At 43.1% G+C, this 14,017-nt stretch overlaps 1 protein-coding gene across 4 annotated transcripts in view; it reads left to right on the top strand.

Moving 5' to 3' along the window:
- The first annotated feature begins 808 nt into the window (after window positions 1-808).
- The window catches only part of PKIB (cAMP-dependent protein kinase inhibitor beta), a 54,080-nt gene continuing 40,871 nt past the window's right edge, over window positions 809-14,017 (top strand). The window contains exon 1 of one of the 4 annotated variants that reach the window (XM_069010872.1): window positions 809-931. The gene's annotated coding sequence lies outside the window, so the exon portion shown is untranslated. Of the gene's footprint in view, window positions 932-1,275; window positions 1,406-1,471; window positions 1,626-1,920; window positions 2,007-14,017 lie in introns of those variants that run through there. The other 3 variants (XM_069010870.1, XM_069010871.1, XM_069010874.1) reach the window with 3 other exon arrangements.

The following is a 14,017-nucleotide window of genomic DNA, read 5'->3' as shown; positions in this document are numbered from 1 at the left end:
CAGAAAAATGTAAGAAGTAAAACCAAGGGATTTTAGGTTCATGAAAGCCAACCTTATTTTCAAAATGGAATAAAATTCTAATCCTCTGTTTCTCTTTATTTGTTATGATAAATAAACATGATAAAAAGCTTGACATGGTTTGTAGTGTAAACACTGAAAAACACAGGTAAGATACCCACCTTTGTCTGCATTTGTCTAGTTCTCAGAATATAAATGGAAAGTTTCTGAGTATAAATGGAAAACCTCTGTGCAGATTCCCTTTTTATTTGGCTCTGCCTGGATCTAGGGAAATGGCTGGATGAAGTCTCGTATATATATATATGTATATATAGATTGACTGTAGTGATCACACACATTTCAAAATGGCTTAAGGTGATTTCAAAATAGATGGTCTAGAGTCCTTTTGGTACTATAAAAGAAAAACAAACCAATAAATCCATGATAAAAATCAATGCTTTAAATGTCTAGATCTTTTAAAAAAGCTTTCAAAGCCAGTTAAGATACAATGTGGTAGAATATGCCTGAAGATGTTAAATTTTGTGTTTCCACTGAAACACAGTCATTAAGATAGAGAACTTGCAGTATTCTTCACAGGGCACCATTTTTTTAAGTGGAAAATGGCAAAGTGCTGATTTCAGGCCAAGGTTGGAATTTTCCAAACCCCTGCATGAAGGCATGTCCCAGAGGCCGGCAGCCTTGACAGAGGCGTGCAGAAGCACCACGGCCTCTCCCTGTGCGACGTAACAAGGCTCGGAGCCAAAAAGGGTCACATATGGCTACATCCAGGTGCCAACTTTTTGTCACACGCTCGCTGCTTTCGTCGAGCAGGAGTGGGAGGATGTCCTGTGTCATTTAGCTGGTGCAGTTTGAGGGACTGCAGCCAAAAAAAAAAAAGAGGAAAGAAAAGGGAGTAAAGTCAGCAAGGCCCCAGGTAAGAGCCGTTTTCCCTATTGTTTTTAGGGCACCGGGACCTGCTCTTCCCCCCGACATCAGTTTGCAGCGGGACATCTCTGTGCGCTGTGAGGGCCACGGGGGACAGGGACCCTCGGCAGGTGCGTCCCTCCGCACTTGCTGGAGGGGAGGGGGAGTCCCAGCCACGTCCCCTCTCCCGGCGGCAACGGCACCCGAGCCGCCCCGCGCTCGGGAATTTGGGGAATGGTGCCCCACGCTCGGTAGTTTGGGGAACGGTGCCCCACGCCCGCCACCTCCAGGCCTGGCAGCCCCTGGGGCCCGCCCCCCCGCGCTGCTCCCCGCCGGGACGGGCTGCGGGGACGGGCGCGCCGGGGGGGCGGGCACGGCATCCCGCCGCCTCCCGGCGCGGCAGCCCGGCACGACATCCCGCGGCATCCCGCCGCCCCCGGGCACGGCCGCAGCGCGATCCGAGGGCACGGACCTCCGGCGCCGGGTGAGGGCGGCGACGGCGGCGGGCGGGGGAAGCCGGGGCCGGGCGGGGGGCAGAGGCGCGGGCGGCGTCCCGCTCCGCCCGGGCCGTGGCTGCCGGGGCTGGATCGGCCGCCCGGACCGGCTGCCGGCGGGGAACATCCCTCAGGAGCGGCGGGGGCTCGGGAGGGGCCGCCCACCCTGCCCCGCAAACCGGAGCGTTCCCGGCGACGCGGAGTGCCCAGGTACCGTGCGCGTCCCTCCGGCCCAGGCACCCCGGCCCCAGACACCCCTTCGGGCATCGACGGGAACGGGGAGAAGTTTGGAGCAGAGGGCGGGCGGCCCGGCAGCTCCGGGCGAGGATCGGTGAAGCTGCTGTGGAGGGTGGTCCTGGGGACGTGATGTCCCGTGCCCGACCACCGTGTCCCAGGCGTTCTTCGGGATAGGTCACGGATGATCTGCCTGTGTCTCCCTGCTCTGGATGCTTCCGGACTGACCAGGTGTAATTTTCTTAGCGCCAGGTATTAACCTTTAGGGGAAACCGCTAATCGATTAGGCTCGCTCTCATCGGGAAGGATACTGAAATGACTTTTTCTCCGGCAGAAAAGCAATCAGAAGTGCGCCAGGTGCGATTTTTAACTACGTCTCCTTCCTGAAATTATGTTTATACGGTCAAATCAATCAGTGGTGACAACACGAAGGCTAGAGAGTGATTTACTGCTTAGGTATACTACAACACTATTTGAAACAACCCTTGTGCATAAAGTCCATAATTTAGGTTGCACGTACAAGACAACGAACAACTACCGTGATGTTTGTGGATGCAAAATACATTCCTAGAAAATCAGTTAAAATACATCACTGACTTTCAGCTTTCTGTGTTTGCAAGGAATGTCCTTGTACTTAGATCACGTGCGAGGCAGGAATTTTTCCTTTCTGATTGCCACAGAATGTTGGCAGCAAGAGAAGTGTTTCTTAATCCAGTTATAAATGATCCTTTTCAGCATTTGTTGAAGTTATTTGTGGACTCTGCAGAGCAGGCAAGTGTTTTTAGCGAAGAGAGAAGTAAAAGAGTATTAAAAATTCCTGAAGCAATAGATAAAATTACTGTCTACATTTGGGGGCATTGTGGTTAGGATTGGTTAATGTGGAAATGTATAGCACATATTGACTTACACAGTATAACTTCATCACCTTCTGTATCTAGGGGAAAAACAGTTTTTGATGAGAAATTTGATCAAAACAAAGACCTTGAAAACAGCTGAAGGAAAGACAATGACATTTTGTTTACCTCTTCAGACTGAAGAAGTCGTGGGGATGAGAATGGTCTGAGTTACTGAGTTTTTTATTTCAACTTATTCTCTTTGAAGTTTTGAACTTGAATATTCATGCTATGATGGTTTTGAAATATTAAATTGTTGTTGATAGCAAATACTTATATATATAAGATAATTTGAAACCTAACTAGAAATACCCATATAACTTCAAAAAGCACACACTTTACTGTACTATTAGAGTGAAGGTTTAGTTCTGTAGCTTGGTTTTTTAATACACCCTGCTGGAACAGAGACCAGTCTCTCTTTTTTTTTTTCTTTTTTTTTTCTTTTTTTTTTCTTTTTTTTTCTTTTTTTTTTCTTTTTTTTTCTTTTTTTTTCTTTTTTTTTTTATTAGATGTGTCATGACAGTTACAAATTAAGGTAAAACAGCATAACATACATCAGTATGTTATGAAAATATACCTGAACTTCAAAGTCATGACAAATTTAAAAAATATTGATGTAAATAATGAAATGCAGAGAGATAGAAACTCAGTCAGGTCATGTTGTTAATCTGTCTGAAAGTGCAGAACTATTCCCTTGTGTCCATTCATTGACTATCCTGCTACAAACAATATTTTCTGTTAGTATATTGATGAGGGTTTTTAATGAGCCGTTCAGAATGTAACTAAAACCTGTTTCAGTTTCTAAAACCTGGGACGGAAAACCTGTAAGGAATAGTTTGTATAGTTTTCTCCACCAGTTCAAGATCATATATTCCCTGCACTCCTACTGGGCTTTTTGCTGGACTTCATTGATTTCTCCTCCTGATGAAGGTGCCCCAAGACCACACTCGGTTCTCTGTGCGTGGCTTCCTCTTGTCTGGCTTTGGGGGGAAAAGTGAGGGAAATGGGTGTGTTCTCTCCACTTCTTGATGTCCAAAGAGCCTTCACTCACTGCAGCATCTCCCTAGGGTGCACCCTGTTCTCTCAAATAGAGTTTTGTGAGCAGTGGAACAGTTCAGGATTTTGGATTGGTTTTTTTCACTCTGTGGCATCCAGACTGGCCACTCAGACCCATGGGATCACCCCCAGCCTGAATTACAAAAGTAAATCCAAGTGATCTTGTCTGGTAGAAGTATTTAGACAGTCAAACATCTGTGTTAGAATGGATTAAGACTCTGGCATTGGCGTTTTTACAAGGGGATCATCCAGATTTTCATTGCAGCGTAAGAGTATGGCTTAGCAGAAATCCTAGAAAGTCAGAAATGGTGATCTGTTTGTGAAAAGCTCCCAAATCTGGCTTTCCTCACTTGAAATAATGTCTTCTGTACTTGACTTAAAAATTCTGGTTTTAGAAGTTTTTTCCCATTTTAGATTTATGTTTGTTATTTCTTCCCTTCTGCCCTGACTATATTAAGTTCATCCTGGTTTCCTAAGGAGATGAAGCTAAAATAATAATAATGCTGTCTGACTGATAGCTCCCCTCATTGCTTTGGTGTAATTTTTTTACCCTTGGAGATTAACTTCTGCCAATATAAATAGAAGAGTAGATATTTCAAAGTGATGAAATCTTACAAACCTCAAGACTTCTGGTGACCAGGGAGATGAGAGAGATGCAGTTAATGCATCACCCCCAGCCTGAAAGGGGAGAATTACAAAAGTAATTCTCTGAATCTACTAAAGGAAGAGCTGTAGCAAGCATTCAACTTAACAGACATAAGGAAATTTGCACAGGTGTTCCATGGGATGCTGAGCTTTATAACTTCTGCTGCTTGAGGCTTGGTGATTATATTTTTCAATTTCTTTGCTCCTTGGGAGTGCACAGTTGTGGAAGTTTTGATCGTGCCTTTTCTTCTCCATAGTCCTCTCAAAATAAGCTCAGTAGGTCTGAGATGTTTCTGGTAATGAGTTAGGAATACAGACACTGTCATTCCTCCACTTCGTAAGCTGACGTGTTCCTTTCCTAGCCCGTAATTTAATACTTCTTGAAACAGGGTTGATAGCCAATGGAGCAGTAATTTTCTTTGTTGTCTTGACTCAATGCAAACACTCGATTGCTGTGGTCACAATAAAACCTAGCTTCTTCCACAATCAGTTTCTCTCAATTGATACAAGTTTTTGATTAGAATTTAATTTGCTTCCTACTGCCACTGCTATTTCTTCAGGCTAAGGCTACATCTGAATGTCCTCTACTGCTTTCTCTGCACATGAGATGTCCCCATGTCATGAGAAGGATAATGGAGGAGAAATATGAAAAGGTGTTGTAAGTTTATCTAGCACGACCTTTTTGAATACATGTTGCTTTTATTGACTTTTAAAAGGTGGTTATTGTTCTGATTATTTGTTCTGTTACACAACTGAAGTTAAGATCTGTGTTCATGGGTAATTGCCCATTTTCTCCTTCCTTGTCTTGCCAATATTAGTAGCATCACAATACTTGTCTGTCTTTTCTCTTTCATTATCTCCCTATGAAATTACTGTGGGTAGGTTTTTTGAGGTGCTTGGGTTTGGTTTATTTTTAAAAACATTTTAATTTTTTTTTCTGTAGAAAAATTTAATAGTATATTAAGTTGATTTGCTAGCTTTTTTCCTGTTGTAGAAAACGTATCAACTGGTCTTGCTCTCTGGGCATGAATGTACATATATAAATGAAATTAATTTAGTAAAGTGCTCACTGGATAATGTTGATTTCTTTGAAAATATTTTTCAGCATTCACATTGCACAAAGCTCTCCTCTACATCTTTTACAATCATTTATATACATTAATGCCTTCATTCCCCAGTAAAGACAGAGCACCACCGTGCTTGTGTAGCAATTACACTTGACTTTATTCTCTTGTTCTATATTAGCAAGAGGAAGGATGAGGTGCACAGTGATGTCTTTTTTCTGGGAACAAGCACAAACACTTCTGTAGTGTCTTGCCCTGCCTCATCCTCTTGCACTTGGCTGGAGCCAAACATCCTTCCCTGCCACAAGGACCTGGCCTTCTGGCAGCCCCACACAGCTCTCCCTGTGCTCTGGGTAGCTGCCACCCTGCACGCTGGGCTGGGTGCCTCCCAGCTGATGTCAGAGACAACTCCCACAGCAGTTTCTCACCCCCCAGCCCTCACCAGTGGTTCCATTGCTCCCAGAAACATGGGATGTAGCATCATACATAGGTGCTACCCAGTCTGCTTCAGTTCAAATGCATTCAAGGGATGGATCTTAAAACCCTGCCAGTGGAAGTGTTCAACTTGTGCTGTGGTGAAAGACTGGGTAGGGTGTGCAAACTTGTGCCCTTACCTTGACAGGGCAGAGAAGGGCAGTGGCATCTGGCAGAGAGAAAGTGTGGCCTCTGCCCAGACCAGGGGTGGGCCGGGGTGGGCTGAGAGCAGGAGTCCTTCACATGGTTCAGCTGTGTCTGAGGCAGCTCATCTCACTACAGCCTAAAAACCACTGTCAGCAAAGGGAGGTGATGATTTACCAGGGTTGGGTTTGCACTGTGCCTGGGGAGACATGTACCTTGAGCAGCCTGTGGGTGTGGAGCTCTGGCCAGGTGCACCCAGGCTGAGGCATTTGGACAGGAGGATTTCAGCTGGATTCCCAGAGCACAGAAAGCACTGAATATATGCAGCAGAAGCTTTTCTGCATGTCTTTGCTTTGGTTTGTGGCACACATCTTTCTGTGCTGAACCCAGAGGTAGGGGCAGTTCTGTGCTGGGTTGTGCTGCAAGGACGCAGCTCTGAATTAAAAATCTTCCATTTTCTGTGACCCTAGGAAGATCCCAGAGAAGCAATTGAAAATCAGGGAGCACATGCTTTTTTCTTTTTGCTTCTTCTTATTTTAATCTGCAGATTAAGCAGTATTTGCTACCTACACAATGATAGCAAAGCTGTCTCTGTTGGCTTTCCCCATCCTGTCCATGTATTCCATCCAACAGAGGAAGGTGAACTGGGTTTATGGTACACAGTGAGGTCTATGCCTGCAGAACAGAGGCAATAATTTATTCTGCTTTCCAGTCCCCATGGAAAAATGGGTAGACTTTTATTTTAGCCTTTTTCAATTACCTGTGCAACCAGTTCACAACTTTCTGTTGGAAATACAGAAATTTTTCCATAGGCTCCTGAGTAACCTGGAACTCTGATTAGTAATGCAGCTTTGGAGTTGTTGAAATGCCCTTGGAAGATGTGCAGCATTCAGCACCATACAACTTGGTGTTCTGTCTGTATAAACTACTGGCCTTTGCTCAGGCTCAACATCCCTTTTAAGATTTGTTTTGCCTAGTTTGGAATCTTGTGTCATTCGTGTCCTTCAGCTGAGCACCTGACCCATCGATATTTTATATCTTCTTTATTACAAGGTACCTTGGTCTTGCTCAGACAGCTGCAGAAGCATTGGCACTTGTTAAATATTTCATACTAACTGATGAAAGTGCTCTGTGGTGTTTCACTGAGTGATGACAAAGAGATTGTCATTGAGATGATTCTGCTCCCTTCCTCTGCCTCATCCAAAATAGCTTTAATTACTGGGCAATAAATGGTATGCTTTGTTCATAAGCAATTTCTATCTACACAGGTGGATTTTATAGTCCTAAATTAAGGGAGTTTCCATTAGTCTTGGTAAGATTTGTCCTGGAAGTATATATGTGGAAATCTTTGTATGTCTCTTCCATCTTTTGTGGATAAGGTTTGGTTGGATAAGAGGACTAAATGAAGCAGAAGATGGGAAGATGATGTCTAGAAGTTCTGTCTCTGAGTGGACAAGCAGTTATAAAAATAGTGTTTGAACTAGAATTTCCCCCATGGTACCAAGTAGAAGGATATGGTTTGCCTAATACCTGAAGTATACATATTTCTCAGGGCTTAGCCAGTTGTGAATAGCATTGTTGGCTTTGGCAGATAACACAACAAAGTGTTAAGCAATCATATGGCACTTCATCTTGATTTAAATCCACAATACAGTGGGAGTGCTGAGGTTTTTCTGTTGTTTGTATGAATAGAAATTCTGAGGGCTGGCTTTATAAACTGCCCTGAAAAAAGGAAAGCCACCCTGGAACTGAGGAGAAGGGCAGAGGTCTGCAATTCTGTTGCCACTTCTTCCAGAGCATGGATGGGCTGCTCCTGCAGACACAACTTGTAATGGGAAGATGAGGCACAGATTTAGCTGTAACCCTGCCTGTAGCAGAGCCAGGCTTGGACACAGGATTGTGGTTCCCTGGACACAGGGAGTCAGAGGATGCTGTGGAGTGTGTCAGTGTAGTTCACCTTTCCTGTTTCTTTGAAAAATAGGATGCACTCTTCTCCAGGGAAGGAGCCATTTTCTAGAATATCAAAAGCATGATGATGGTTATGGCTGGAGCAGTTCCCGCATGAGGAAAGGGTGAAGGACGGGCTGGCTCAGACTGGGAGAATATGGCTCTGGAGGTGCTGACAGCAGCTCCTGGTACCATGGGGAGGGAGGTGGTCAAAAAGAGAGAGCCAAAGACACAGGGGGCATCAAGTGGACCAAGAGGTTCAGATGGTGCACAAGGAAAACAATCCAGGGAGGCAGAGGGTGTGAGCTGCCCACTGTGGCTGTGCCAGCTCTGCTCTGGGGGGTTCTAGCCCCAAGGGAGCACAGCCCTGATCAGCCTCATCTGACTTTGGTGCTGAGCTGGACCAGGGACATCCTGAGCCCTGTCCAGCCTGAGTTGTCCCATGACCCTGTCATTCCAAGCTCAAAGCTGAGCCTCTGAAAAGTTGCTGTGAAGTCCTTGTAATGCATGAAAAATATAACAGGGAAGAGGAATCTTATTTAACAGACTGAAAGGCCTTTAAAGAAGAAATAACAAATAGATGCTAACAACAGCATAGTGGTTTTCAGTCCCTACCTTAAAACAGCTTGCTAATACAGTCTGCCTTAGATATGGTTAAATTCAATGTTGTAAAACAACTTCTAAGTGTACTGCATGTGATCTGTTTCAGGCTTCAAGTCTAATTCAGTCTACTGCAGCTTTTGTTCACTTAAGAAAAGCTTTCTCCAAGGCACAATACAGTATAATAAAAATGCAGGGACTTTTGTAAACATGTTTTGCTAAAGCTTTAATGTGATAGTTATGTTCTTTGTTCAGAAATGAAACACTGAGACTGTTGCTTTCTTGGAAGTAGGCATCATGTGCAATGGTGTGATTTTGATGTTTAAAAGAAAGGTCCCTAAGTGGGAATGGGGTTCTTCTAATGTGTCTCACTTGTTTTTCTTCTTGGAAAGGTCAGGCATTAGAAATTCTGTTGTACCACCCTTCTGATATTTTCTCTAAATGTCTTCTCAGAAGAGCTGGATTGCAGTGAAACCTCACAGTAACAAAGTCTTCAGAGAAGACAACCACTGACTAGTCTATTATTAACACTGTGAGTTGCTTCTGTTTAACAAAAAAATACTAAAGAACTACCCCAAAAAAGTAAACTATAAGCTATTGCTTCTACAATAGATAGGGTCTCATTTAAGCAAACATCAAGCAAAAAGCTCCACTCCATGTTGTCAAAGCTGTTTCATAAGCAGTGATTGAACATATGTTCCCTGAGTAACATAAAAGAGTTGGCATTAAGAAGCCAGTGGTGCTTTCAACCACTTCCCTTCTCTTCCCCATCATTACTCAGAAACTGTCACTAAAAGTGCTTGCTGTTTACCTCAGAGAGCTTAAAAAAGCTTAAAAAGATGAGTGTGTGACGGTTGGAGGAATATTTGTTTTTTTCCCACTGAACTTGCATTTGTTTGCTGGAAAAGCTAGATTTGTGAAAGGAATTAAATTGAATAAAAGTAATTGTCAGCCAGTTCCTAATGGGAACAACCTATTATTGATGTGTTTGGAAGGTCTCCACTTGAACAGAGATGGTGTTTATCATAAGCCATGGTGCTTTTAGGAAAAAGGATCACTGAAAAGGCAATGCTGGATTTTTCTCTTCTGAGTTGGTAGTTTTATTATTTACAGTTTGAAGAGAGAGTACATGCTGTCCACACAGTTCCTTTTATTAATGACTAACTCACTTTTATGCTCCTTCTCTCCTTCCAGATTCTCATTATTTACAGGTAGCTGGAAGTAGCACTCCAAAGCAAAACAGAATAAATGGGATGGTGTGTTTATTAAACAGATTTCCCAAGAGACTCGGTGTATTGTTTCTGTTCTAGCCAGTTTTGAAACTTAAAAAAAAAAAAAAAAATTAAGTCAGATACTAATTAATTTAGCTTTACTGAGTATTAAAATAATTCCAAATGGAAACCTACTTGCTGTAATCCCATTTAAGGCAAGACAATTTCTTGTTTTGAGTCAACTATAATAATTCACACAGCGTGGAAATTGAATGTTTTTGCAGAAGCTTAGTTATGTTGAAGGGGTGTAATAAGACATTCATCTGTATATTCACTGTGTTAATTGACTGGTTAACAATCCAGCCTTTGTAGAGAGTTAAATTTTGTCATACAAGGGGAGAGCTGACAAAACTGGAGGCCTCTTTAGTAGCAGTTGGTGGTCTGCAGAGCATAAAAGAAAGCTGAACAAATTTATTCAGCTGATCAATTTTGCACAACCACATGGAGTGGTATCACGCCTTATGATTCTGACAACCAAAAAAGTCAATTAAAACTTCACACCTTAATGATTTTTAAAGTTGCTGTTCTTTAGATTTTTGTAAAACCTAGAACCAGAAGTTTGATTGCCTAAAATAAAATAAATACTCTCTGGAAGAACAGAAAGATGAGATTTAGAGATGCACCCTTTTTTAAAATGAAGCTGTTTATGGCTTAATGGCTTGATTAGTCCTTACTATAAATATTTTAACTATGCAATTTTTCCAGGCATGCATTTTGAGAGGCAATGGTATGTATTTTAATCTGTATCTTGGCATCATTTCTATACCTTTTTAGAATTCAGAAAAAAAAAATGTAAGATTAGAGGTAAATCAAAGCAAAATAAAAAAAGTCAATTTAAATTTGAATGGCTCAGCACTTCCCCACCACCACTCTCCTCTCTCTTCCCAATGCTGTTCCATTTGATTAAAGCCACCAAAAAGCTGAGATTTCCAGCCCAGACCTTTCTGTATGGCTACCTTTCAGGGTAGGATTGAGTGCATTTGTTTCTGCTCTATTCCTGATTGAGACCTGGAGAGCAGAGATAACAGCTGGCAGTGCTGTCTCTGGGGCAAAGGATGTGTCCTGTAATCCCAGTTTCCCTGTTAAGACTTTCCAGCATCAGTATTTGATGGAGGAAGAGAAGCGAGGCTGACAGCCTGAGCTGCCATCTGACAGGAGCCACATTGGATGTACGGATGGCAGAGGATCCTTGGTTGTGTCTGTGATGGGGGAGGCAGTCCAGCCTTCAGGCTTAGAAAAGCAGGAGCCCCTCAAAGGTGAGACATAATTACCATTTGAAGTTAAGCTGTTCCCAAAATGGGGATATTTGTTCAGATGTCTTACCAGGAGCTGGAAGGGGGATCTGGCTTCACTCCTCCTGTGCCAGTCTAAACTGCTCCAGCAAGACAGCAGGCCAGTCTGTTTATACAACTGAACAAAAGAGGTGCAGGATAAGACCTCGTTCTGATTTTGGGGCAAAGGCCTTGACAGCAGAACACATAGAGAAATGCTCTTTTGATGGAGCATGTCTTTTTAAGGCTCCATCTCCTAAGAGAGAGTGTAGCATTCAAAAGCATGAGGATAGATGGCTCATCACTAAATGGGATGTGATGAGGGGGAAGATTCTCAGCCTCAGGCAGCATGGGAGCTAAAAACAGCTCAGTGGTGTTGCGAGCTGTGTTTGCACAGTGCCAGCACTGCCACTGCTGGACCTGGGAGAGGCTGGAGATGTTCTGGGAATGTTCAGGGGAGTGAAATCTTCAGGGGGAAAAACCCTGAAACTGAGGAAGGAATATTATGGCATGTTCATGTCTGGTATCTGTATGGGAGTTTCAAAAATTGTTAAGAAAATAGCATATGGATTGTATAAAAGGCACATAGGCTTACTTTGGGTGAGGAATATACATGACACTGCTCTCCTTTTTATATCTCTTTGGAAAGTGTCTTGGCATGCTTTCTGTAGATTTGTGTCTCTGAATTTGGGGGGGGGGGAGGATGAGGAGGAAGGGAAGTTGAGGTGAGGAGAAACAGAAGCTGAGCAGAGAGTGGTGCTGGGATATGACAGAGTTTAGCACCAGTTTGTTTGCAAATGGAAGATGCAGAGGAGCTGCAGTGATGTGTTATATTGTTAATTGTGTTTCAGTGCAACTCTGGAGTTGTAGATCCTAGGAGAAATGCCACACTGCACAAACATGGTACTCAGAATTTGTTGCTGAACTGTGACATCTGAAATGATACTTCTCTAGATAAAAATAGAGCTTAACTCTGCTAAACATTCAACAAACACTTATTGCAACTGCAATTTGAATGTTTAAACTGTGAACAAAATACCAGGAAACACCCACTAATAATTCTGTGGCATCTGCTTTCTGGAGGAAATTGTGCCCTCATTTTCTAAATTAGAGGAACAAAAATAATAGGCAATTTTAAACTTTTTTCCTCAGGTCATGTTGCACTTGGTAATAAGTCACTGGTAAACAGCTCGTGAACTGTCAGTGCTTCTCATCTTGGGTACTGAGTTTGTGGGATGTTCACTTGGAAGCCTTGGGAAAGGCAGCCACCAGTGGGAGAGTGGGGCAGAGCTGAGGTGACAGAGAAGTGAGAGCTCAGGGAACAAGGTCTGTGGCACGTGCAGAGGGCTTGAGGACCCCGTCTGTAAACTTTGACAATGGACATCAATGTTACTGAGCAGAGGAGTGAGATAAAAGGTCAGGATGGTTTTGTTTTGTAAACAAAATGTGCAGGATATCTATTGAGGAGAATGCTGGCTGACTAAATGAATGTGCTTTGGCAACAGCAGTTGCACCCAGGTGTTGTCTCATGTTTTGGGAGCTGTGGCACTGTATTCCAATGCAGGTTACTTTTCTTCTTCAAGGTAGAGGACACTTTGAATAGCTCCCTCCTCCATTAAAAAATTAATGGATGCTATAAAAATAACAAGGCTAGAATACTTCCTCTGGTCATAAATTTCCCATAGGAAAACTGCTCCATATTCAACAGTTTAATGCTGGGGTTGGTACTGATGCTTGGGTTTAATAGGGTTTACTAAAGCATCTTCATTACTCGTAAGAATAAAATTGTTCCGGTGGTTTTGCATGATAAGCAACACTGTTGTGGTGGTAAAGACTATCTTATTTTTGTCTCCTCGATTCAGGAAGAGCTGGGATGTTACAGTGTACTGGTGGATCTGTATAACCAGAAAAGATACTGGTAATCAAACATGAATATCTGTGGGAAAGGTCATCCTGATGCATATGCCCTTTTCCCATCCACCAACTTGCTGTTTTAATGGCTCTGGGGTGGCACAGTTTGTTACTAATCCCTGCTTTGAATCAGGAGTGCCTACTGAGATAATGCAGGAATTGTGCAGAGCTTTAGAGGGATGGATGGTTCAGATTAAAAAAAAAACAACCAAGAAACAAAAAAGCCAAACAGATCAAAAGACCTTTTCTATTACACCACCAAACTGATTACTTCTAATTCAGAAATTCATTTAAGCCATTCTTATTTTTCATAAATTGATCTTGAAGAAGCATTTTTACCATGTAACCCTGATTGTTTTCTGTGAGTTTTTTTTTTCCCTGGGACTGAGTAGTGAGGGGAGCTATCCAATTAATCCAGAATGAGCTTCAACAAAGCCTACATGTGTGGGCTCACAGTACTTCCAGGCAGCATAGCAAGTGCCACCTTATCCAAGGATACAAACACCACTGGCTTTGACCTCACACCTCCACCTCGGCTTGGTGGATTTTTGGCCATTTGTGGCCACAATTACTTCTCATCTTCAGCCTTTTCCCCAGCCTGATGATGAGCCACATCTTGCTGTCAGAGTTGTTTTGTGCCACAGTCTAGGTTGTGGCACCTGAAAGATCCCTCCACAATGTGGTTTAGTGACATGGATGGTTGTGGGGCATCCTGCATTAGAAGTGTTTTTCTGTGGCTGGAGGCCATCCTTCATTTGGGGATCTTTGAGGTAGGAGCAGGTTTTCTCATGAATCTCCAGCTTGTCCTTGCTAAAGTGGGAACGCATTACCTTCTGAGTTGTGAGATGGACCCTTCAAAGCACAAAAGGGATAACTGTGTCACCAGGGAGGCTTCTTGAAAGACTGAGCAGTTCATGTCCTCTAGTGAGACAAATGAGTGATGTGCCCTGGATTTAGTCTACCATGTGATAATAGAAATTCATTGTGAAAAGTTTATGATCACAGAAACGTTTACTGACATGCTGCACAGGGCAAGGGGACTGCCATTGCACGGACTGGGCAATGTTTTTCTCATTCAGCTTGTTTTTCCCT

Source organism: Aphelocoma coerulescens, chromosome 3 (assembly GCF_041296385.1).
Source record: "Aphelocoma coerulescens isolate FSJ_1873_10779 chromosome 3, UR_Acoe_1.0, whole genome shotgun sequence".
Lineage (NCBI taxonomy): Eukaryota > Metazoa > Chordata > Aves > Passeriformes > Corvidae > Aphelocoma > Aphelocoma coerulescens.
This window is presented reverse-complemented; position numbering and strand designations above follow the sequence as displayed.